At 56.8% G+C, this 25,886-nt stretch overlaps 1 protein-coding gene across 1 annotated transcript in view; it reads right to left on the bottom strand.

Moving 5' to 3' along the window:
• The window catches only part of UNC5A (unc-5 netrin receptor A), a 67,623-nt gene that overhangs the window by 16,253 nt on the left and 25,484 nt on the right, over positions 1 to 25,886 (bottom strand). The window lies entirely within an intron of this gene.

Below are 25,886 nucleotides of genomic sequence, written 5' to 3'. Positions count from 1 at the left end.
TGTTTGGTACCCACCTCCTTCAGGGAGACCTGAATATATGGGTTTCCTTCTAATTTTAACTGAAAACCACAACCATCCCACAAGTCATTTGTTGCTAATTACACAGGTAATTGGCTCTGAGGCATTGGCAGAGGTAAAATCCCCAGAGTAGTCTGACCCCTGCTCAACCAGCAGGTCCCCTGCGAGGGTGAGGTGGGGGTCACCCTCAGCTCTCACACCCCCCAGCTGCCCTTCGAACAGGCCCTCAGCCAGCCTGGCCTCCCCTGGGGCTGCAGTGATCCCCCCACCAATGCACACTCACAATTGCAGCCCCTGGGCATAGAGGGAAACCCTGGGTTTCCAGACCATCTATTCTGCTCCTCTTAGTGGTGACCCTGGGGAGGGAGCAGCTTGCTATCTGTGAAATGGAGATGACAGCTGCCTGTGGGGGAGGCCGCAGGCCCCTCACATGGTTGGCCTCTGGGCTCCTCCATCCTCCCCACAGGTGGTCCAAAACCCACCCAGGGCTTCAGCCCAGGAGGCCTGGGCCCACCCTACCCACTGAGGGGCACATATACCTGGCCCACTGCCCCTTTCGCTCCTGCTTGCACAGGGACCCTCTCCCCACAGTGGGAGTCCACCCTTCACCAGGACCCTGGTTTCACAGGGAGAGGTGTGTGCACCAGCTCCTGCAGGCGCCCTGGAGGACAGGCTCGGACTGAGGGCTCAGGGGCCTCTGCAACTTCAGGCAGGTCCACCCCATCCTGAACCTGTTTCCACATCTGCATAATGGGGCATGGTGCCCAATTCTTAAGGTTGTGGTGAGGATGAAATGAAACAGGCTTGAGGCACTCAGCACAGTGCTCAGGGAACGTTGGCTGCTGTCGGTAACCCCACGAGTCTACATGTTCCACAGCAAAGGGCTGCACCCCCTGCACCCCCTCAGCTCGGTCATCTGCACAGCAATCACATAGGGGTGAGAGCCAATAGGGAAACTGAGGCATGGAGCTGGCAGGTGCCTTAGAGATGGCAGAGGGAGGCTGGCTGAGCTGAGGGGCACAACAGCTGTGTCTTTGTGAACTCAGGGGCAGATGGGCCTTTGGGACATAGCCGGACAGTTTGTCAGCTGCTGGGTCACCGGCCCTCCCTGGGCACCTGCCTCTCGTCTCACCCTCCGGCCTCCCTGACTGCCTCCTGCCCGCCTGCCAGACTCCGGCCTCTCCCCAGCCTGGCTTTCTTCCTTGTGTGCCCTCCCACCGGCCACCACCCCCCGCATGTTCCTGTAGCTCTGTTACGGACCCCAAGCCCTCATCATAAGCGAGTCACACCTGCAGTTCACACTTCGTGAAAATTAAGGTCACCAGACCCACCCCGCCCTGAATCACCTCTGCTGGGGTCTGTCGTAGGCTCCGGAAGTGGGGGAATGTAGGCGATGCTGGGGGGTGGGACCTAGACACCTTACAGACGGGGAACCTGAGGCCCGAGGGGCTCCCTTACCCCAGAGCCTCCAGCTCAGACACTGAGCTCATCAACTGAACAGTCACCTGTGTGCTCGCCATGGTCACTTGGCAGCCACCGGCCAGCCCTGACCCAGGGGTGGGACCCAGGGGTGGCTCAGGGAGAGCAGGGCTGAGTTGGGCTCCCACATGGTCCTCCCACGGTCTGGAGAATGAATGGAAGGGGGTGGTCTTGGGAGGCTGGGGAGTGTGAACCCTGGAGTGGGGGTGTGGGGTGGGTGCTGCTGGCCCAAGGGCCACTCTAGACATGCACCTAGGCAAGCCGCAGCATTTGGGAGGACCCTAGGCCGTGCAGAGGACAGGCCAAGCTGGATGCCACAGCAAGCCCTGCAGGTGTTGAGAAGCAGGCAGGTGTCACCAAGACCCCCCAGTGGCAGGTTCCGGGCCGGCCTGTGCCATGTCCCTTGACAAGCAGACAATGCGCTGGCCTGTGCCGGGAGCTGGGTGGGCAGGGGTCCCTGGCTGGGCATGTGGGGGCAGCGAGGGGGTGCACGGCCCTCCAGCCTCCCTATCGATCAGCACGCCAAGCACTGCTCGCGCCAGCCGCCCAGTGAACCCAGCACAATCCCTCATGTCCGCATTTAACTGCTAATGAAAAATAAATGTACTGTGACCAATAAGGGGCATAGCTCACTTCTCCAGGGCCTCCGTCACGCCACTCTGGCCCCAGGGGGCATTTATCCGGTGGACCCAGGGGGCACCCTCCAGGCTGCAGCTATGTCCTCTAGCAAAGGCACTAGCAGCTATGCCCTCTAGCAAGGGCATGGGTGGGGTAAATTCGGGTGCTACTGGATGTCTTCTCGGGGCTACAGGAATCTTCCTGGGCAGTCAGGGCTAGCATTCCCTGCCTCTGCCCCCCGAGCTCACTGTGTGACTTCTATTCTTGCCATCAGTACCTGAGATCTGTCTGTCCCCGCTGGGTGTCCCAGTCAGGGCTCTCACCTGAATGAAGGCACAGCTGAGCCTCTGGCCTCCCTCACTGCAAATCCTAGGCTACTAGCATGAGCCTTCTTTCCCTTTCCATGTACTTGTCCATCAAAGACAATGCCAGGCAGTGCGTGCTCAGTCCAAAGGACCTAGGATCCTTTCAACAGGGCCTGAGAGCTGACTAGTTTGCCGTAGTCCCTACCACTCCCTGTTGCCTCACCCCGCGTCTGTTTCTCCCATTTCCATTGTTCATCTACCTCCCATGGGTGTTTCAGAATGGGGCCAAGTGCCTTTGACTGACATCACTGAGCCTCACGTTCTGGCCCCAGTTAGTGCTCTAGTCCTTCTCTGCAGAGACACCCATGGATCCCTCCAAGGCAGGAGTTTCCCACCCCCAGGTCTCTGCCTGAAACTCCCTTCCTTCCTCCTTGGCCAGTGCTTTCCTACCTTCTGTCCAGGGCTCAGCTCCAATGCCACCTCCTCTGGAAAGAGGGTTCCCCTGCCTCAACTCTCCTGGCAAAGTACACAAGCCGTCTCACCTTCTCTGCATCTAGGGCCCGTCCTTGCTGGTGCTGGAGCTGTTGTCACAGGAGAAGCAGGCAGGTGGCCCAGGCTTTGTCCCCACCCCAGACTGTGCGTCCTCGGTCCGTGCCACGCAGCACAAGGCTACTTAATGCGGGCGTTAGCAACTGGGGAGTCGGGGTGGAGCGCCTACCACTGCTGCCTCTGGGGCCACGGAGGGACAGGCGGGCGAGAACCCTGCCAGGGCGGACACACCTTGGTTGCAGTGGCTCGTGGGCCTGCAGGAGAGCAGGCAGGTACGGGCCCACCAGCTTCACAGGCCCTGCCACTTTCCAAACCCCACTCACCCCTAGTTTTCCAGAGGTTCCTTCCACCACATCAAAGCTTTCCCACTGGCACAGGGCGTGACCTGGCCCGGCTGCTTGGAATTAAGTTGGAAGACCTCATTCACCGACTAGCAGATTCCTGAGGGTACTTGATCCCCGGGAACTACAGGACTCGGTCAGACAGGGCTGGGTGGACGGCTCAAGCCCTTAAGTGGAACCCGATTCGCAGTGAATCCCGGGGCCCGCTGGCTGGCCCTGCCTCTCTCAGGAGGGAACTGGCTGCCCACGTGAGCTGGAGCTGGTGCCCTGCTCGGCAAGGGTGGGAGCAGCAAACTGGACAACCCCCACGCCCCACATCTTCACAGGAATAGCAAGGAGGAGGGGCAAGGCGTGTGTGCACGTGTGTGTGCGTGTGTGTGTGCGTGTGTGTGTGCGTGTCTGTGTGTGCGTGCACGCGTGTGTGTGCGCGTTTGTGCGTGTGTGTGTGCGTGTGTGCACGTGTGTGCATGTGTGTGTGGTGCGCATGTGTGTGCGTGTGTGTGTAGGGAGGCTGGGGGCTAAGGGGGGTGGCAGCTACAAAAAAGAAGGGAAGCAGATGAGGCCCCAGGGCCAGTGACAATGGGAGGCAAGAGACCCCTGGGCAAGGAGCCTTGGACGGAACTGAGCCTGGGATGGATGCCACCTTCTCCCATGACCTGAAACGTATTCATTCATTTGACAAATACTTATTGAACGCCTGCTGTGCGCCAGGAGCTGTTCTGGGCACCGGGATCCAGCGCAAGGAAGACAACACAGCCCCCCTCTCTGAAGCTTTCAAGTCGGGGAAACAAAGCAAAACAAAAGCCAAGTGCGGCAGACACAGATGAGGTTACGGAGAAGGTGGAAGGGGCGGACTTTCAGAAAGGGGCGGGTGAGAGGGCTCTCGAGGGCGCGGGGCTCAGACAGGTGCCATCTGAGCAGCGCCCTGAGCACCAAGGCCAGGCTGCAGAGTGTGCTGGGAAAAGGGAATGGGGGACGCCCTAAGGCAGGAGGCAGCTGGGCTTGTTTGAGGATAGCAGGGAGGCCAGTGTGGCCTGGGCAGAGGGAGTGAGGGTGAGATGCATTCGGTCAGAGAGGAAGCAGGGGCTGGACCCCGGGGCCTTTAGGTTTGAGTAAGGAGTTGGGATTTCATTGCCAGGGCCATGGGAAGCCTTTGGGGGTCATGTGAGGGACGTGGTGCGCTTCCCCTGTGTGAGGACTGGAAGGGGAGGGGTGGCACTGGGCAGAGGGGAGGTGGGGAGGCTGCTGTGGGCATCCAGTCGCGTGGACTATGGTGGACCTGCTTCACCTGGTCCACCAGGGAAATGTCAGCAAAGTTGTTGCCTCCTCCTGGAGGCCTTTCTGGATCCACACTCTTTGTCACTCACCCAAGCACCCGCTCCATCCGCTGAGCCTCCATCTGGGTTAATGCCACTTCAGGACCAGGGGGAGTTTCTACCCCGCCTCCCTTGTTAGACCATAAACTCCCTGGAGGCAGAAGCCCAGGTCTGACCAGGATGCTGATGGAGTGTTTGTGGCGTGACTGAATGACCGCCGCTTTTTCCCACTAGAGTTTCAGATCTGCCCAGGGTGGTCCTTCACTCCTGGTCTGTGGAGAGACCCAGAGAGAGGGCAGAGCAGCCCACAAGCGGAGTGGCAGCCAGGGAGAAGCTTCTCGCTCCAGGCTGCCCCCAGCCACCCCCTGGCATGTGCTGCTCTTAGAGGCTGAGTCCTTTTCCTCCCTGCAGTCTGGGAGATAGGACTCGCCTGGAATCTGAGGCCCAAGCTGGGTGTGAAAGTGCTTTCAAATGTTGTATTTTTAAAAGCACCAGAGAATATGAGGTGTGATTAATCAAGCTATTAATGAACCCGTATATACTGAGCAAGGCCTCCATCCCTGGGGGCAGGGGAGGGGTGCAGCAGGGCATCCCTCAGTCTCACTCAGCTGGGAGAGGTGGGTGCTACTTCCCCAGGCGGCTGCCATTCCCTCCATCCTCCCCGCGGCCTGGTGGTGGGCGCCACCCGCCCCGCAGGCCACACGGCGTGGTTGAGGAACACAGCCAGGGGCCAGGGCGGCAGCCCCTTCCTCTACTTCCCTGAGAGCTGTTCTGGATGTGAAACGGGGTAGAGGAGGAGGCTGGGGCACAGCAGCCAGCACTGCACCCCTGAGCCCTGGATGCTGCTGCCCAGCAGGCCTTGGGGAGCCCCTGGGCAGCCTCCCCACAGAGGTTTGACCCCAGTAGGTCCACCAGGGCCTGGGGTCCGCGCTCCACAGGTGCTCGGATGTCCGGGCATGGGGAGTGCCACAGGGTGACGTGCCACTCGTGCCTCTGGCTGGCATTTGAGGCCCTGCTGGCCTTGCCTCTAGGGATCCCTCCACACCCGGCAGTGTCTTCACCATGTGCAATTCTCAGGGCTTCTGCCCGTTCTGTCCCAGGTTCTGCCTCCCTCTCACTTTTTGGCTAACAGTGCCTGATTTTCTTTAAAGAATGCCTTCCTCTCAACTCCTCCCACCATGCAGACCACGTGGTCCAGGGACTGACCCCATCTCTGGCCCCACAGGTGGGCACACTCCCCCTCTCCCATCCCCACGAGTGGTTCCCAGAAGGACTTGCAGGCCGCCCCATCCAACAGACGGGATTCCAGCATCTTTGTTGGGCTTTTAGGAAGGGAGGGCCTCTCCCTGTGCTGAGCCTGGAGCCGTGGAGCTGCCGGGGGCCCCAACAGGGAAGGGCCAGTCCTTCAGGCATTGTAGGCCCTGGTGAGGCCGAGGGGAAAGGCAAGCCATTCACAGGTCTGAAGCAAGAGCGTGAAGAGTGGAGACAACCAGTGCAAGGGAGAGGCCAGCTCCTCCTGCCAGCATCAGGGGCCTCAGGGTCCATGGGCCCGGAGGCAGGGCTAGCTCTGGATCCCCAGAGCATGAGCCAGTACATTCCTTTTTTTGGCTGAAGCCAGTTGGAGTCAGGATCTTTCCATCTCATTGGTCCACCTGCCCATCTGCTGTCTGCCTGGGTGACCACTACTCGTCCTTCAAGGCCTGCTCAAACACTCCCTCCTCCAGGAAGCCTGCCCTAACCCCGTCCGAGCTCCCACAGTCCCTGACTGAAGTCACCCTGTGCCTAGAATATCATATTGTCACCATTTCTGCGTGTGTCTTCCCACATAAATTGCCAGGGCCTTGAGGGCAGGGGCCGCCCATCCCCGCAGCCTGGCCAGGCCTGACACACAGCCAGAGAGCTTTGTGGGATGCATGTTGAACGTCATTCCCAGCAATGGGACAAGAGCCCAGGATCGAAGGGCTAGAAGTGGAGGAGGAAACTCAAATCTGGCTGGGAGCCAGCTCTGCTCACCTTCCAGTCAACCAGTGAACCCATCAGTTCAACGGGAAGGGAACCAGGTTCTTCAAATGCCAGTGCTGGACTCTGGGGAAGCAGAGGGGTCAGGGAGCCACTGGGCACAGTGGCAGGGGGCAGGGGGTGCAGGAGCCCAGTGTGGCTCAGGCGGGCTTGTAGACACGCAGGTGAGTGGGGCTGAGAACTCCCTGCCACCTGCATCCCTGTGGCCTGAGATGGCGGCATGAGTTTACACTTTTATTTTTTACATTTATTTATTTATTTATTTATTTTTGAGACAGAGTCTCGCTCTGTTGCCCAGGCTGGAGTGCAGTGGCACTATCTTGGCTCACTGCAAGCTCCGCGTCCCGGGTTCACGCCATTCTCCTGCCTCAGCCTCCTGAGGAGCTGGGACGATGGGCGCCCGCCACCACGCCTGGCTAATTTTTTGTATTTTTAGTAGAGGTGGGGTTTCACCGTGTTAGCCAGGATGGTCTCGATCTCCTGACCTCGTGATCCGCCCACCTCGGCCTCCCAAAGTGTTGGGATTACAGGCGTGAGCCACCACGCCTGGCTGAGTTTTTATTTTTTAAACATACACAATTCTGTGAAGAGGGAGCTTCACTAGGAGGCTCTGATAAGCAGGGACACATTCTGCACTTGCTGAGAGAGAGAGAGAGAGACAGCACCTCTGGTGAGGAGTGCAAGGCGGGAGTGGCAGGTCCCGTGATCTGGGTTCCAGTCTCTACCAGAGACTACAGATCTGGGTGGCACAGTAAGAGCCATGAGGGTCCAGGCGGCAACTCAGGTATGAACCTGCCTGGAGGTAACAATGAGGTGCCACCCAGCCAGCAGCAAGCTGGGGTGCACGCCCCTGAATTCTTTCAAAGCCAAAACATAGAAACCCTCTGTACAGCCTGCCAGCTGCTTCCCTGACCTTATTGGACCCCACTGCAGCCCCCTTGTGTGAACCGCCTATTTCTAGAGCCTCATTGTTCTCATTTGTGAAACGGGCAAATAGAGGATGAGGTGGGTCGGGAGTGCAGTCCACCCCGGAACTTGCTTCTCTTCTTCCACTTCCAGTCCGCTTGGTCCATCCCTCCGTCCATCCTCTGTCTCCCAGGCAGTCACCCTCAATAGCACAGGACTCCCTGGAGGGCAGGGACAGGTCTGTGCCAGCGTCCCAGGGCCCATGCCCAGCGTGTGGTGAACGCACGAAGGTGGGGAGAGGGCGGTGTCTCCTGTCTAGGAGGGCGCTGGACGTGGAGGTGACCGGATGGGGGTGAGAGCCCCTCTCAGTGCTCCTCGGAAGGGAGGGCTGCTCCCCCGACCTACGCTCGCACACAGGCATGCACGGCACTCTGGTTTCCATAGTAACGTCTGCATGAAGGTGTCACTGAAGCAGCAGCCACCTCCCCGAGATCGGGGGAAAGTCACCCTCTTCCCCAGTGGGCTCCAGGGGCCTGGTCACAAGGACAGACACGGGCATCACGAGAAGGACATGCAGACAGGCTGAACCACAAAGAACAAAGTGAGGCAGGGCGGGGGCAGCACCGCTCCCAGATCAGAGGACGACTATGCTGCTCAGGCGCACCACCGGCCCCTTGCCCGCCAGTCGCTGCAGACCAGGCATGTCCTCCACCCCGGCCACTGCTCGCAGGCTCCTTCTTCCTGCCTCTGGTCGTACAGACAAGAACGTGAGGCTCAGGCCTTGCCTAAGGTCGTACAACCCACCAAGGACTTTAGCCAAATGGCTGGGGCCAGGCGTGGGGTAGGGCTCCTGTATCCGTTCTCAAACCCTCTGCACTCACCCCACCGTAGGGCCTTTGCCCTTGCCCTGCCCGCACACGCTGCCCCCGATCTTCCCACAGCTGCCTGCTCTAACCCCTCCCATCTCCGCTCTGGCAGAGTCACCATCACCCAGGACCTGGCCTGTGTGAAGGTGCTCTTCCTCCCCCTCCCCTTTCCCAGTCTGTTTTCCTCCTCACACCTGCCACCATCTGAAGTCATCTTGTTTGTGTACTTGGTTACTCTTCCCTAAAACATGTCACAACAGCAGAGACCACATCTGTCTTGCCGGCACCAGGCACAGGGCCTAGCACTGGGTAGGAGCTGAGCCAAGACGTCCCAAATGCAGAGTGAACTGGCTTGGGCCTTCCCACACTTAGTGTGACACTGTTGCCATCGCTAAGTTCCTGAACCCACTCGCAAAGGGAACTCCGAAAGTCCCGGGGGGAGTGCTGTGATGGGGGGACGGGCTCCTGGGGCCCCACCCAGGGGCCCCTTCCTGCCAAGGGGCCTCGCCTCAGGCCAGAGAAATAGTTAATAAAGCTGAGGTCTAAATAAGCATTTGATTAACAAACGATAAAATAGCTATTGTGTCCCTGAATTAAGCTGTAATTGTGGCTGATAATTGGCTGGTTAGAATTTAATAAGCTGCAATTAAATAGAATGGAATCCAGGGTAATTATGTGGTCACACGGCCCAGGGAAAACTGGGGAAGGAAGGTGCTTTCCTGCCTTGGGATCCTTGGCCGGTGCCTGTGCTTTGATAGCTGTAGAGTGTGTGTGTGTGTGTACGCGCGTGTGCATGCGTGTACATGTGTGCTTCTGTGTGTGGTGTGTGTGTGTTTCTGTGTGGTGTATGTGTGTGTTTTTGTGTGCAGTGTTTCTGTGTGTGGTGGGTTTCTGTGTGGTGTGTTTCTGTGTGGTGTGTTTGTGTGTGGTGTGTGTGTGTTTGTGTGGTGTGTGTATTTGTGTGGTGTATGTGTGTGTTTCTGTGTGTGGTGTGTGTTTCTGTGTGTGGTGTGTGTGTGTGTTTCTGTGTGGTGTATGTGTGTGTTTCTGTGTGCAGTGTTTCTGTGTGTGGTGTGTTTCTGTGTGTGTGGTGTGTGTGTGTGTGTTTCTGTGGTATGTGTATGTTTGTGCTGTGTGTGGTGTGTGTGTTTCTGTGTGGTGTGTTTCTGCGTGTGTGGTGTGTGTGAGTGTGTGTGAGCCTCCCTCACCTCTCACCTGGCAGAGGCAGGTGGCCGGCCCAGCTGCCTCACAAGCAGTAGGGGCACTAGGCAGGCTCTGAGCGCTGCCAAGGCCTGTGCCTGCCCCTGCTGAGAGAGACAAAGATTCCTGGCACAGCTCCCGAAAGGCAAGAGGCCAAGGGAGGGTGGCCGGCAGGGCACTGAGAACACGACAGAGGCAGGCAGGTGGGTAGGTCCTTCTGTCTTTCTAATGAGGAAATGGGCTCAGAGAGGGGAAGGACTAGCTCAAGGACACACAGCAACCATGGCAGAGCTGGGGCCGATCGCCCGACTGCCCACAGAGGGAGGTAACTCTAAGTGGCCAGGAGGCTGGAGGATGCCCCCACCCCCGCCAGCTCTGGAGGCACCCTCCCCATTTCCATCTGGGTTCTTCCCCAGGCACACCCACAGGCCGAGTAAGGACAGTGTACCTGTTCCACAGACGCCCCTCAAGACAGGCCAGGTGGAAAGTCAGGAGCCGCCCCAACTAGGAGTGCCACTCTGCAGCCCCTCCCAAGAGCACATTCCCCCGCCCACCCACTGCCTCCTGCCGCCATGCTCCCCTCCCCTCTCCTGGGGCCACCTGAGGGGGTGCACAGAGCTCCCTCAGAGGCTGCAGCCCGTCATGGCCAGCCCCGCCCCCAGCCCAGGTGTGGCCCCGGTGTGGGGATGATGAACAGCGTTGCCTACGCCGTTTATGACCCCATCAGCATTTTTACAATGTTGCTGGCAATTAATTTAATTAAAGACCCTGTCCCAGATATGGCAGCATTTCATATCTCACTGGTTTAATGTGTGCCCAGCCACAGCTGGGGCTGGGGTGGTCCAGGAGTGGCAGCAGCTCAGGTTGTGCAAGGTGGGGACCAGAGCCCAGTGGCACTCGGGAGGTCACACAGTCGCCTGCGCTTGGCTGGTGGGAGACGCCCACAACCACAGCCGTCACAGCACCCACACAGTCACAGCGATGACAACCACGGTGACCTTGACAGGATATTCTCATTTAACCCTCACAACAATTCTAAGAGGCAAGGAACTAATTTGAACTACCAATGAAGAAACTGAGGCACGGAAAGGCACAGTAAGTCGAGAGCAATGGATTCCTGCCCAGGCAGGCTGGCTACAGTTCCCCGGGCTCTCAACCAGAAGCATTCATCTGGCAACGTGTCCTGGCACCGTGCTAGGCACCAGCCAATGCAGCCCAAGAGGGACCCACATCCATGCTCCCATGGGGTGGCCCAGGGACCCCAACCCCACTGGGAAGTCCTGGGTGCACTGGGAAGTCCTGGGTGCACTGGGAAGTCCTGGGAGCACAGCCTCCAGAATCATGCCTGCTGCAGCCCGATCCATTAACATTCGTGGGCACATACACCACTGCCCGCACCAGGATGGTGACCGCAGCCACAGGCCACCAGCCAATCTTCGATTCCCATTCTCAGCAGATGAGCCCGCTTGGACCCCTCCTCATACGATGGCCCACAGGAAAACCCAGTCACCCAGGGACAAACCTAGCTCCCACTCATGGGCCCCGCCAGCCTAGGGCGATGGCAGAGGCCAGCACATGCAGCCACTCCTCAAAGCTGCCAACGGTCCCCTAGGCTCCGCTCTCCTGAGCCCTGCTTCTGCGGCCCCCACCAGCTCCTGCCCCGGGGTCCCCAGCCAGGCTCCTCACCCACCCTCGCTGCCTGCGCCATCCTGACTCTCCCTCTGCCTCTCGCAGTCAGCAGGGCCCCCGCCTCCCAGGGAGCCTCCCTCCTCTCCTGCCTCGCAGCCACCTAACTCATCCAGCCCCCACCCTTGGCCCCACCACCCACAGTATGCCTTCCCTTGGCCACCTCCTAGCTCAGTGCCATCCTCCACCTCGCTATTTCTAGAAAGAGAATCTGATCCCACACTTCAAACCCCTGCAATGGTTCCCAGTGGCCACAGGGAAAGGTGGCCCTCCTGACACCCCCACACAACTAACACAGCATCCCATCCCTGGTCACCAACCCACACCCTGCAGCCAGCTCAGCCAGGGGCATGCACTAAAGTTAGGGCTCGCACCCCGATTTCCTCCTAAACCTACAGGGCACCCCGCCTACTACCAATGCACTCAGCCCTGTTCATTCAAAATTAAAGATGTTGCCTCCTCTGGGCTGGCGTGGCGGGGATTGGAGGACATGGGCTGCACGGCTTGTTCCTCGGCCTCCCAAGATCCTGCTGACGCAGGGCTGGCTGGCACCTGCCTCCGCTGTCAACCTGTGCACCCTCCAGCACACGCAGCAGCTCGGAGCCAACTCTTCTCAGCAGTGTCCAGCTCAGGGGCTGGCAAGTCGGGGGCCAGCGATGGTGGTGGAGTTGAAATGTCTCCTCAACTTGCCACGAGCTCCGAGAGCAGGCAGTAGGGTGGCATCTCTGTCCCTGCTGGCAACTGGCCCAGGGTGTGTACTTGCTGGGGGCTGGGGCACAGCCCTCAGTCGGGCATCAGGAAGTTGAGTCCCCAGCCCCTACTCTGCCTCCAGCTGGCCACGTGGCCTCGGGCAAGCCACTTCCTCTCTGGACCTCAGGAGAAGTCGGACTGAGTGAGAGGTGGCAAGTTCAGTGCCTTCAGGGGCTGGGTGGGGCCGGGAAAAGTGGACAGTGACGGTGTCCATCCAAGGGGGCAGGCCAGACGAGAGATGCGCCGTTTTTTTATTTTTTGAGACACAGTTGCCCAGGCTGGAGAGCAATGATGTGATCTTGGCTCACTGCAACCTCCACTCCCCGGGTTCAAGGGATTTTCCTGCCTCAGCCTCCCAAGTAGCTAGGATTACGGGCGCATGCCACAATGCCCAGATAATTTTTGTATTTTTATTAGAGACGGGGTTTCACCATGTTGGCCAGGCTGATCTTGAACTCCTGACCTCAAGTGATCCACCTGCCTCGGCCTCCCAAAGTGCTGGGATTACAGGCATGAGCCACTGCGCCCTGCCTGCACTGATTTTTTTTTTCTTTCAAGGGAAGCTAGAATCTATTTTTATGTGAAACCTCCCATTTAAAGATGTTGACAACTAATTTAAACACTTTAAACACTCTGCAAACAAGCCGGCAGGGCAAAGCCAGACTGGACAGTGTCCAAGGCCTCTTCCGACTTTACCAGTCAGGGTCACAGCAAGGCAAGGGAATCCCCGCTGCCCCACACTCCAGCCCTGTCCCTGTTGTGCCCTCCCAGTCTCTGCCCGACTCTTCCTGCTCTTGCCAGCACCCCATCATTCCTGGGAATCCTCCTCATCACAGCCCCCAAAAGAAGGCCTCTGGGCCTGGACAGAGGCGGAGGGCTCGGCTGTCCATCGCCCCAGGCATCTGGGCGGGTAGCAGGATGTACCTGTCAGCACCAGGTGTCCTCTCAGCTGAGGCCTGAGGGCACTGTCCCTTCCAGAGGCTGAGAGGGGAGCAGCTGCAATCCCGAGAAGGGCAGGACCCAGGCTGTGGCTGCCCGCCTTGTGTGCCCATCATCTGAGCCTCAGCTCCTGCCCCTGGGTGAGCCAGCTGAAGCCTCCTGCAGCCAGCAGCACCGGCAGGTCCGGGCCGGGACTCCAGAGAGCAGACCCCCGAGACACCCACCTTCCTATTCCAATTTTGGGCGAGAAGGAGTCTGGGCCCCGCTGCGACCTTCCATCTGGGAATAGGGTGTCTGGCCGCTCCCATCACACCCCTGATGAGACAGTAATGAGCCCTCACCCCGTTTTAATTACCCACTGTCCAAATAATTACCAGCTTGTTTACTTCACTTAATGGCAGCCGTACTTTTTTCTCCTGGTATTGATTTCATGTTTTCCTCGTTTGTTCATTATCTTTCCTGCCCCTTTAATGTGCTCTAAGGTCTTGGAGGAACACGGAGGAAAGAGACAGGGGTGGCTTCAGCGTCACTGTGCAGCCTCAGATGAACTGCTGCCCTGTCTGGGCCCTGAGTCCCAGGGCCTCAGATCCCTGCACACCCACCCTCCTTGTGCTTTGGGGTAGCAGGGGAGAGAGAAGCTGGGGTATCCCCTCCCCAAGGGTCCCTGAAGGATATCAGACCAGGCTGAGAGTCAGAGGGATCTGGGTGCAGGGAGGGGGCGGGTGGTGCTAACGCCAAAATGAGGCAGGGAGGGGTGCTCTAGCCAAAATGAGGCAGGGAGGGGTGCTCTAGCCAAAATGAGGCAGGGAGGGGTGCTCTAGGAAACCAGCCTGGAGGAGGCCGCAGTGTGGGGGCTGCTGGGCAGCTGATCAACAGGGGCCTGGAGGGGCTGCTGTGTGCCTCCTCTTCCTCTTGCCCCCAGGTCTGGTGTGGGAAGGCAGCAGGAGCCTCTGCCCTTAAGAAGCCCAGCCCCTCCCTGGGCCTGACCTCCATCCTGGGCCTCCGCCCCACCTGCCTGCTGTCACCATGGAAACGCAGGCGCTGCTGCCATGCCATCTGGGCTGTGGAAGGGCAGCCCATTTCTCTGGTTTTGGCGGGGGAGGGTAAAGGGGAAGAGGGACAAGGGGGGAGGGGAGGGCCAGGGCCTCTTTGGGTGAAGATTTAGAGTCTCTTGAAGGGGTCATTAGCTCTTAATAAATCACTAATAATTGCATGAATATTTAAATCTTAATAAAAAAACACCGAGGGCCCCGCGAGTCTCCCTGTGTGGGTATTTATGGCTATCGGGCTGGAATATATAAAAGTTGGGATCAGTCTGATTGAACTGCTGTTATCGCCGCAGCTAAATGGGTAATTGGGAGTTAGAGACGCTATCAGTGGATATAAATTACATACAGTAAACCAAGGGCATTAACTGAGGGTTTATTATCAATTATCTCTGCGCTTGTTCCCCTTAAAAGGAACTTTAAGTATATTAATGAGAAAATTTACAAGTCTTAATGAATTAAGGGAAGCCAGAGGATGCTGAGGGCCCCCCACCTCGGCAGCCTGTTCCCAGGAGGGGTCCCCTTAGAAGGGAGGCCCTGGAGGGAGGGCGGGGTCAGTCAGCCGGGCCACATGTGTGTGCACAACGCCAAGCCCGGCTCTCCCATCGGTCCCTGAGGCCAGCCCTGTCTCTCTCCCAAACGCCCATCCCCGAGTCACGCCCTGGATGGGGAATGGGGCATTTTCATTCAAACATCCTTTCATCAGTGAAGACCACCAGGACCTGGCTCCAGCAGTCGGGCACCGAGAATCAGCCGGAGCCCGACTTCAACAAACGGGGGGCGAGGCAGACTTTCATTTGCCCCCATGCGGGAGCGGGGCACCCATCGGAGCGGCACAAATGGAATGAGAGGGGGATGGGAGGGCGGCAAGGGGCTGTGCGGCTCTCTCCTAGGCTTGGCAGGGGCGCTCCCCGTGGAAGCTCTGGGAGGGCAGAGCATGTACACGGCTCTGCATCCATCCTGCTCCCAAGCACGTCCGCCCCTGCTGAGATGCGCTCCAGCCGCTCAGAGCAGCCCACAGGCCGGCTGGTTTCAAGGTCGGCATGACCTCCTTCTGGGCCAATTCACCACCCAGCAGCCCCAGCTCCCTCCGGGCCTCCGCACCAGGACTGTGGCTGCTGTCCCTGCTGTCCTCAGCCTCTCCCACCACCGGCTGTGGGCCAGGTCCTGGGCAGCAGCTTAGATTCACCAAGCAGCGCGAAACCAGGCCTGGTCCCTCTCCGGAGCCCGCCCACTTGTGGGAGGCAGACGGTGGTGAGATCATCCAAATGGTAAGTCCAAGGTTACTGCCCAAAGTTAGAGTTCAGTCAGAGAAGGGCTGATGGCATGAGCACATAACTGGGGGGCCCGATCTGGGGCATCCAGGAGGGCTTCCTGGAGGAGATGTCACCAAGCTGTATAAGATGCCTCAATAGCCAAGGAGTCTCCAAGGATGCTCACCTGTCCCCCATCACGGACAAGAAAGCCATTCATTAAACTCCTTTGCTTTCTTGTCCCTGCTGGTCTGGGTCTCTCTTCTCTTTTCCCTTCCCTACTCAGTTCCCCCGACCCGCCTTAATCCCATTCCTGGCTCCACCTCCTACAGTCTGGCTTCCACCTCCGCCTAGCCATTTGCCAAAAGACCCCTCTGTCTCTGGTTCCAACGCTCCTTTTGGCCCGGCCTCCAGGGCTCCTCCCTCCTTTGTGCTCTGTTCTGCTCTCCCCTCTCTCCTGGAGAATGCCAGGCTCCAGTGAGGACCTCAGGGCAGCAATTGCCTCCATCCTCATCAGGACCTCCAGGCTCACCACAGCAGAACATTTTGCCTCAGCCATCCTGTGTGGCTACCACAAATGACCAGCTCCCTGTGCAAACAGCATGGTCACCAACGTGGCCAGAAACCTGCTGAATGTGACCTTCCACCTCCTTTTCTCCTGTCACTTCAGATGCTACGGCCACTGTCCCTTTCACAATGCAGCACCTAGCCCTTTGTTGGTTCTCCCAGCGCTCTGAGCTCAGTCCTGCTTCAGGGTCTTTGCATCTGCTGTTCCCTCTGCCCAGAATGCTGTTCTCACTGATGCCACCGTGCACTCCGCATCACCTGGATCTCAGCTCGTGGCACCTCCCCGAGGCGGCCCTCTCTGTCTCCCCATTAAATAGTGCCCTGTTGCACTGTAGTGCCTAGTGACCCTGGTGGGTGCCCTGCTGGACATGTCTCTTTGTTGTCTGTCTGCGTGGAACTAGAGGGGAAGCTCCAGGAGCAGGGGGGCTGTCGGTCTCATCCACCTGGGCCAGGGCCTGGCTCACCACAGTACAGATTTCGGAACGGGGGAATGCAGACATTTCTGGAAGCCCTACTCTGTGCCAGGCCCCAAGCCCTGGGCTGCAGAGGGTCTGTGGGACACTCACTGTCCAACAGGGGAAGCCAGCAGGCACAGGTGCAGTGCATACGCCCTGCCTCAGGGCCTCGGGGAACAGGCGGGGGCTGAGAAGAGGTGGTAGGGAAGGGCATTCCAGGCCGATGAACAGCATACGCAAAGCATATGAGGCAGGACCTATCTGGTGGCAGCACGGGCTGGATTAGACAGGCTTGGATCCGTGCCAGGACACTGAGCGTGGGGAAGCAGGGGCGGCAAAAGACTTGAGCAGGGACGAGGAGATCAGAGAGTTCTGGAGCGAGGGCTCTGTCGTGGGGGTGGTGGAGGATATCGTCACAGGAGGACAGGGAGCTGCCTGACCTGGAACAGGCTGCTGGAGACAGGGAACGGCCGTGAAAAACATCCCCGGGGCAGGGCATGAAGGGTGACTCTCCTGGCAGGAGGGAGGCGGGGCGGGAGCAGAAGATGCCTCTGTCATTTCCTGCCTGGTTGTTGCGTGAGTAGATGGCGGTGCAGCCGAGCAGAAATAACTGGAGAAGCCTTGGCCTACTGCTCACTCTCAGGGGAGGGCAAGACCACTGCCCTCTGATAAGGTGGGGCTCTTCCGGCAAGCTGCGAGCCACCAACCCAGACCCAAGTGTGGAACTGCTGCTGTCTGTCGCGAGCACTGGGCAGGTCTGTGGCTGGCACTGAGGACCGGCTTCCACGATCCACTGCAGGCAGTGCTGGGGGGTGGAGAGGAGTCTCGGGGTGAGTGGTTGGGCCACAGCCCCGCTGAGTCCTCTGTTCCAACTGGAACAACAGGAGGCTTTCGGAGGCTGCGAGCTGTGGTCCACAGGCCCCAGGTGTGATGTAGGAGGTTTAACTCAGCATTTAAAGACTAGGAAGTTACACAGAAACACTGGTTTCCCACCTCCTGTTGAAGAATCAGAAGCCAGGGTCCCACCAGCCCATGCTCCCCCGAGCCACGGTGGGCTGTGCATTTCGGTGTGGCACAGTGCAGCTAAGTCCCCAGTGGACCTTCCCTCACCAACCTGCTGTACGCAGTGGGCGCCCATCCCGTGTCCCTTCTCGCTCAGCCGGGACCCTGTGGGTGGACATAAACCTCCCCTGGCCTCTCCTTCCTTGGCACAAGGCAGGCCCAGGAGAACAGAGTGAGGCTGGGCCCTGCACAGATCTGGGCCCACCTCCACCTGCGACTCCAGCAGAGCGGCTTCCTTAGCTGTGCCACACCCACCAAGAGAACCCCTGTGGCCCATGGGCTCCCAGGACGGAGCATTCTCCCCAGCTCTGTCCTGAGGATCAGGCAAGGCCTGGGGCCTCTCATCTGTCCCCTGAGATGCTTCCGTCAGCGTGGACCTGAGTTTAGTCATAGCTTTTATTCAAAAAGCCCCGTTTGCTGAACCTCGCCAGCCCTCCACTGGTTTCCATGTCTCAGGGCCCCTCCTCCTCCTCCTCCTCCTCCTCCTCCCCCTCCCCCCCCCTTGCCTCCTGTCTCTGTAAATAATCCTCTCCTCTGTGCCTATAATTAGCCCCGAGTAGAATAATTCATAATAAACTTTATTTCTTGTGGCATCTTTCTTGCTAACATGTCGCTGAGCGCCTCACACGATCAAAGGGAGGAAAGTAGACTCCGGGGAGCTGCTGAGAGCCCTCCCCACGCACTGCATGTCTGTCAGGACACCAGGGGCCAGGGCTGGGCAAGACGGCCCATCACACGCCACGGCTGGGCCCAGCCGCCGAGTGGGAGGAGAGGTGCCCTCCTCGGCCAGCCTGAGCAGAGGGGGGCTCCAGGGCGCAGCCCGGTGGGTTAGGGATGCAAACGATAAGCGACCAGTCCAGAGAATCTTCCACGAATAATAATAATGGTAACAGTAATAATAATAAGAGCAGCGAGCACTTACATACTTACTACACCCCTGGCTCTGTTTTTCAAAAATCTGGTTTTTTTAAAAGCATAAAATAAAATTTATCCCCATTAAATCTACAGCCTGATTAATTTGGACAAATGTATCCACCACCAGCACCAAGATACAGAGCAGTTTCATCCCCTAAAGTTCCCGCCAGCCCCTTTGCATCAATCCCTTCTCCCTTCTGCTTTCTGTCACTAGAGTTTTGCCCTTTCTAGAATGTTATTGCAATGGAATCATGCAGAATGGAGTCCTTGTGTCTGGCTTCTTTTGTGGAACACAGTGCTTTAGAGTCCCTCTCTGTGGCTTGAACCCGCGGCTGTGTCCTTCCCCTGCTGGGCAGCGTCCCACCGTGTGGACGGACCGCAGCATCCGTCCCCTCACCTGGGCTGTTTCCAGATTCTGATGATTTTCTTTTTCTTTCTTCTTTTCTTTTTCTTTTCTTTTTTTGAGACAGAGTTTCACTCTTACCGCCAAGGCTGGAGTGCAGTGGCGTGATCTCGACTCACTGCAACCACCGCCTCCTGGGTTAAAGTGATTCTCTTGCCTCAGCCTCCCGAGTAGCTGGGATTACAGGTACCCGCCACCACACCCAGCTAATTTTTGTATTTTTAGTAGAGACAGGGTTTGCCATGTTGGCCAGGCTGGTCTCAAACTCCTGACCTCAGGTGATCCACCCGCCTCAGCCTCCCAAATTGTTGGGATTATAGGCATGAGCCACAGCGCCTAGCCCTTTTTTTTAAAAAAAAAAAAAAAAAGAAATTATTTTTCCTTAAGTTACTGGGGTACAGGTGGTATTTGGTTACATGAGTAAGTTATTTAGAGGTGATCTGTGAGATTTTATTTTAGTGCACCCATCCCCTGAGCAGTATATGCTGTACCCTATTTGTAGTCTTTTATCCCTTGCCCCCTCCCACTCTTCTCCCCAAGTCCCCAAAGTCCCTTGTATCATTCTGATGCCTTCGCATCATCATAGCTCAGCTCCCACATATCAGTGAGGACATACGATGTTTGGTTTTCCATTCCTGAGTTACTTCACTTAGAATAATAGTCTCCAATCTCATCCAGGTCACTGCAAATACTGTTAATTCATTCCTTTTTATGGCTGAGTAGTAGTCCACCACACACATACACACACACACACACACACACACACACACACATATATATATCACAGTCTCTCCACTTGTTGATTGATGGGCATTTGAGTTGGTTCCACGATTGTGCAATTGTGAAATGTGCTGCTATAAACGTGTGTGCAAGTATCTTTTGTGTATAATAACTTCTTTTCCTCGGGGTAGATACCCAGTAGTGCGATCCCTGGATTAAAGGGTAGCTGTTTAAGGAATCTCCACGCTGTTTTCCGTAGTGGCTGTGCTAGTTTACATTCCCACCAGCAGGGTGGAAGTGTTCCCTGATCACCACGTCCACACCAACATCTCCTGCTTTGTGATTTTTTGATTGTGGCCATTCTTGCAGGAGTAAGGCGCTATCGCACTGTGGTTTTGACTTGCGTTTTCCTGATCATCACTGATGTCGAGCAGTTTTTCATGATTGTTGGCCATTTGTATATCTTCTTTTCAGAACTGAGATTTTGATGATTTTCAGTAAATCTGCGAAGAGCTTTCACAGACAGGTCTTTGGTGGACACATATCTGAACTTCTCTTGGGAGTGGGACTTCTTCAGAGAGAGGGATTGCTGGGGCGTATGGTAAGCACATGATTAATTTGATAGGAACTTTTATCTTTGTGGTTTGTGCTACGTACGTTTATAGAGAACTTCTCACTTCATCCTCAGAGCAACGTTACGAGTTAGGTGCTACCAAGATTCCCATTTTACAGGTGACAAACTGAGGCTCAGAGAGGTTCAATCAGTTATATGCCCACAGCCACACTGCTGCACATGGGACAGCCAGGCAGCCCGGCTCCAGAGTCTGCGCCCCAAGCCCCCCGCTACGCTGCGGCTCACAGCTCTTCTAGGCTCAGCCCTGGGTGAGGCTCTGGGGTGGTGGGCACAGCTCTGATCTGGAAGCTGGGAGCCAAGTCCGAGTCCCCACTTCACCTCTGGCCGGCTCACTCTGGCACAGCTCTGTCTGCAAATGGCACCCACAATCACCTATGTCACCAAGCAGCTCTGTGGCTCAAAGGAAATAAATTAGAACAGACATCTGGCGCCCCCTGCAACTTTAGCTCGTGATCATTACCATGTGGTCCTGACCCCCTGACCTTACAAGTTTAGCTGAAGAGACGAGAACAGTTTCTGACACTCTCATTGCCTGCCACAGCTTTTGATGCATGACCAAGTGACGCTGCCTCCATTCAGCGCTGAGTGGTTCCTCCCCCTTCTCGGGTGAAGGAGGTGGATGGTTTTCCAGTGGGGAAACCTTTGCCCAGACACCCAGAGTTTGGGGATCAAATGGAAGCACCAGCCAGGCCACCCCATTGCCAGCAGCTCTCTGTGCTGCTCAAGGGTTGTGGGGGGACCCATAAGAAAGGCAGGACAGGGTGGCACAGAAGCCCTTTCCAGGGCTGTCAGTGTGGGCTCATGGGGGCAGGTTTCCCTGTCGTCTGGTCCCATTTGTCCCACTGCAGAATGAGGCTTCTCTGAAGTTGGCCTGGACTTTGCAAGTCCTCTTCGTTGCGGAGTTAGAAGATGGGCACCTGGGGCGCCTGGGCCGGGTGGGGGAGAGGCCCCCTTTTGTCCTGCCCACTTGCTCCCTCTGTGAAGCGCATCTGCAGATGAACGGTCCCTGGCCCTCACACGAGCCCTCTGCCACCCTGAGCTCTGCTCCGGACCAGCGGATCCTAGACAGGGTGAGGGTTCCCTCAGAGGGAGAAAGACATGAAGAGATAGAGATGTGGTCACTCCCTTGCGGAGCCCAACGTGTTATTAAAACAGAAGCACAAAAGAGAAAAGTGCTGATGCGAGTGTTATCTCATTTAGGAAGCTGCGGGCTGGTGGGAATGAATAATGGCTCTGCCGCCCAGCCCCTCCCCTGCCTCACAGCCCAGCCTGTCCCTGCACCCTCACAGCGGGCCCCACGCCTCGAAGTTCCTTCTCTCCTCTCTCTGACACTCTGCTCCAGTCTCCTCTCCCTTAGGCTTCCAGCGGGTTCCTTACAAGCCCCTGCTCTCCCCAACCATGTCCTAGTCCCCACATCCTGGGCCAACGCCAGCAAGGCATGAAGAAGGTTCACACTTTAAGAAGGAGGTTGCTGGGCGCGTGGCTCATGCCTGTAATCCCACCACTTTGGGAGGCCAAGGTGTGCTGACTGCTTGAGGTGAGGAGCTCAAGACTAGCCTGGCCAACATGGTGAAACTCCATCTCTACTAAAAATACAAAAATTAGCAGGGCATGGTGGCGAGCGTGCCTGTGGTCCCAGCTACTCAGGAGGCTGAGGCAGTAGACCACAAGCATGGACCACAAGCAAGGCTGAGGCAGTAGAATCGCTTGAACCCAGGAGGTAGAGGCTGCAGTGAGCTGAGATTGCACCACTGCATTCCAGCCTGGGCGGCAGAGTGAGACTCTGTCTCAAAAAGAAAAAAGAAAAGTAAAAAAAAAGGAGGTGGTGGGGAAGCCACAGTGGGGAAAGGGAAAGGAGTCCAGGTGCTGCTTGCTTCTGTCTTAGCTTCCAGCATCTGCTCTCCCAGGACCCCCATGCCCTCCCCAGAGTGCTCCACTCAGGCCAGGTCACCCACTCCCTGCGCATCCTCAGCCTTCCTGCTGCGGGCCCTGCCAGGGCAGTTTCAGGGGCAAGGCTCCTACCCACAAACCAGGGAAATTCAACCCTTTCCTAGGGGTGAGGGCAGGAGACAGCCTAGGCCATGTGACCTGGGCACCAGGGACAGCCTGGGACTGCCCAGACAGCGGCCCTCCTGGCCTGCCTGGGTTCTGCGATGCTGTTATCCCACCCCACTGAGCCAACGTGACAGCAGCCATCCGTCACCAGGCTCCTGCACATGGGCCCTGGGAGGCATGTCCACTCTCCTTACTGCCTGTGGATCAGGGATCTTGCTGCCACAGAGCTGTAGCTTTCCTGGCTTTCAGTTCATCTTCTTCCGATGTGCTTGTGGCTGAGTGGCCTTGGCCCCCCTACCTGCTCCCCAGCTAATCCGCTTATCCCCTTCAGTATCTCCTCAGGACAAAGAGCATGTGCTAGGTGCTGTGAGGGGTCACAGAAGGTGCGCGTGATGGGAGTGACAGGAGTGGGGTCAGGAAGGCAGTCGCCTTTGAGAGGGGCCTTGAAGGTGGCACAGGGCATCAGTAGGCGGGATGATAGGAGAGGGCATGTCAGGCAGAGACCTGCAGGTGCAAACGCACAGAGGCAGGAGAACACACTCCATGACTGGACACCTGCTGACCGCTTTCCCAGCTCCAGCTCCCCTTTCCCCAAAATCACAGCTCCATTTTCTTTGGAGATCCACTCCTGTTCCATACTCAACTATGTGGTTTGAGTGGACATGACCTCTATCAGCCTCAGGGATGGACCCTGATTGGCTTAAACCAATGCTATCTCTTGCCCTGGCTCTGGTGATTGGTTTGAGATGGGCATGTGGGCCAGCCACCGAGGTCCCAGGAGACATTCCCCAGGGCTTTTCAAGAGAGGAGGTATCTTTCCCCTGGAAGGTGTGGGGTGAGGATGTGAGGGCTGTGCTGCTGCACTCATCTCAGTACCAGGACAGGAAGAGTGTGGAGATGTTAGGGGATGCCCTGGGGAAGCAGAGGATATGGCCAACACCAGGGAAGCCAGAGTGGAACAGTGAGCCAGGGTAGCTCCCGAGTGGTGGTGTCTGAGCCAGCGCATCAGGCTTTGCCCGAAGTCAGCTGTACCTTTGGGATTTTCAGTTGCAAGTCAATAACATCCACTTAGTAAATGTGTTTAAGTCTGTGTGAGTCAAGTTTTCTTTCAAACTGCAACCGAAAGATTGTTAACTGAGAATCCAGTTTGGCTGGAGTGAAGGGAACATGAGGAGAGGTAAGAAGACAAGACTGGCAAGATAGATCAGGAAGATTTTACCGCGGGACTTGAATGACAGGTTGGGGAACTATACTTATATCTACAGGCATTGGGGAACCATCACAGGCTTTTCAGCAGGGGAGTGGCTTCCTAAAATCCTAAAATACCATCTGAATTAGGCCTCGCCAATTCCAACTTCTCACCGCTCCAGCTCCTTCCCCCCAGAGTTAATCAGTAGAATCAGGTTTGCAAGAAATAATAAATAGTTCACTCTTCATGATTCTGCAGGGCCACGTTGCCCGGAACGAGTTCTGGGAATTTCAACGGAAGCCGATGGGGCAGGAGTCTCCACCACAAAGAATGGAGGCCCCGAAGGGCAAGTTTCTGACTATTCCGTTCACTAGTGTACTCTTGCACAACAGTGACTGGATGTATATGTGCTCAGTTAATCTTTGCAGATGGATAAATGAATTCTCTAGAGGTCTCTAGAGGTGGTGGCGGGGACCTCCATCAGGAGCAAGCAGAGGTTAGGAAGCAGCCTCCGGAGAGGCGTCTGGGGCTGTCCACGGTGCTGAAAACGTGCCACGTCCAGGACCGCTATCTGTGGTGCTAAAACAGAGTTCCCAGCTAGCTACACAGCTCATCCATGGCAGCTTGGAAAGGGCCCAAGGCATCTTAGGAACAGCGGCGGGAAAGCATACTCCATAACCTTACCTCCCTTGCTAATCCCATTCCCTGAAGACCTTCTGCACGACTCAGATAACCTGGCACACACCCGAGCGTGCCTATTTCCCGATGGTGACCCTGTCCCTGGTGTGGATATCGGTGTGGCCTCGGGTACCCAAGTTCTCCAGGGTGTGGGTCCCTGAAGGGCTCATACCTCAGCCCCTATTCAGCCAGCCTCTGCTAGGGACCCTGGGAGAAGCAGCCAGGCAGAGATGGGCTCTGGGCAGTCAGCCGGAGAGAGAGACTGCAAGCCAACAGCATTCACTGGAGGGCCTGGCAAGAGGCTCCTGTCCTCACCGACTCAAGGGCATTGCCAGGCAAGGTGCCTGTGCTAGAAGACAGTACACAGAGGGAGGGGTGGCTGCTCTGTGATGGCAGGTGAGATGGCAGGGGCAAGCTGGAGATAGAAGTTGGCACTGTGAGAGTGAGGTCTGGGAGTGGGGCTGGGGAACCCCACAGCATGGAGTTTAAGGGGGCTATGGGAGCAGCAATGGGGGTGAGGGACTGGGGAGGGAGGAAAGGCAATTTCACGGCACAGTGAGGCTGGTGAGAGGGAAGGCACCCTCGTCAGACAGGGACAAGTTGTTCCCAAAGGCAGACTCACACATACACAGAGACGGGGTATCAGGTTGTTCTGTCTGGCCTGTGCGCTGGCTCTGGCAGGGACTTCCTCTGACATCAGAGAGGAAGATGCCTCCTAACATTCTAATTTTGCCCAAGAACTACTTTGGCTCTGCCATCCATGAACTTATCTAAACCTTTCTGGAAGCAATTTATATTTCCAGCCTGTATCACCTCTAGGGGAAATGATTTTCAAAGTTTATTCCCTGCTGAGTGCAGCAGGATTTCCTGTGATTGGTTTTAAACATACCTCTCCTGAGCTTTGCTGGGGGCTGGGGGAGGGGTTCGCTCTGTCAGGCTGGGGCCCAAGCTGCCTTCTCCCAGCCCCTTCTGGTTTCCCAGATCTCCGCGACACTCCCTCTCGGCCTCTCTCTGACTGAGGCTGTCCCAGGTGGGCCGGTCTGATTTTCTATGGCCGCTCCCTTCTCATCGCAACTCTCTCCGTAACCACTCACCTGGCACTGAACTTTACAGGTGCCTACACACCTGTAAAGACTGTAAAGACTGTGGTCTCTGTGAGATCTCAGTGGCTGTTGCTCCCCTGTGGAGCAGGCCCCCAGGGATCGCTACTTCCATTTCACAGATGTGCAAATCGAGGGAAATGAATGATGCAGATCACATAAGTCTGTAATATAATCAGGTTCTGCCCCCTCTCGGCTGGGGCTCCCCTAAGGAGGTGTAACCACAAGCATGCGGGATTGTTGGCTGCAGGTTGGGAGAAGGGAACATCTATGGCTTGCTGCAATCTCCCCTCCCCATCATGCCCGGCCTGCTGTTGCCCTCCTGGGCCCTGCCTTAGGAAAGTTGCCTTCCCCCAGACACCGTCCACATCATTCTCCCCAAACTAAGGCCTGCTGGCCATTCTCTGTCCAGCTCACGGCCTTTCAAGAGAACATCTTCCTAAAGCTCATCTCCCTCACCAGTTCGGCATTTCACTGCCACCCAGGAGAGTTTCGATTTAACTGCAAACTTGGTGACTTCACTATACACATCCTCTTCAGATCTTTTATTTAAATGTTAAAAAAGATTAGCCCCAATTCTTGCCTGAGCTCACATCTTCCATTTCTCTATCCAGAAGACTGTTTATTCACCCAGGCCTTTTGTTTCCTTTCTTTGTCAGCTCTTTATCAATGAGAAAACAGTGGCTTCAAATTCCAGATGAATCTGTTAAGACACTTACACAGGAGACCTACACCCCAGGATACTTAGGATGTGCACACCATTGCAGGACACACACACAGGCACACACACAGGTACACAGGCACACACACACACACA

Source organism: Theropithecus gelada, chromosome 6 (assembly GCF_003255815.1).
Source record: "Theropithecus gelada isolate Dixy chromosome 6, Tgel_1.0, whole genome shotgun sequence".
Taxonomy (NCBI): Eukaryota; Metazoa; Chordata; class Mammalia; order Primates; family Cercopithecidae; genus Theropithecus; species Theropithecus gelada.
This window is presented reverse-complemented; position numbering and strand designations above follow the sequence as displayed.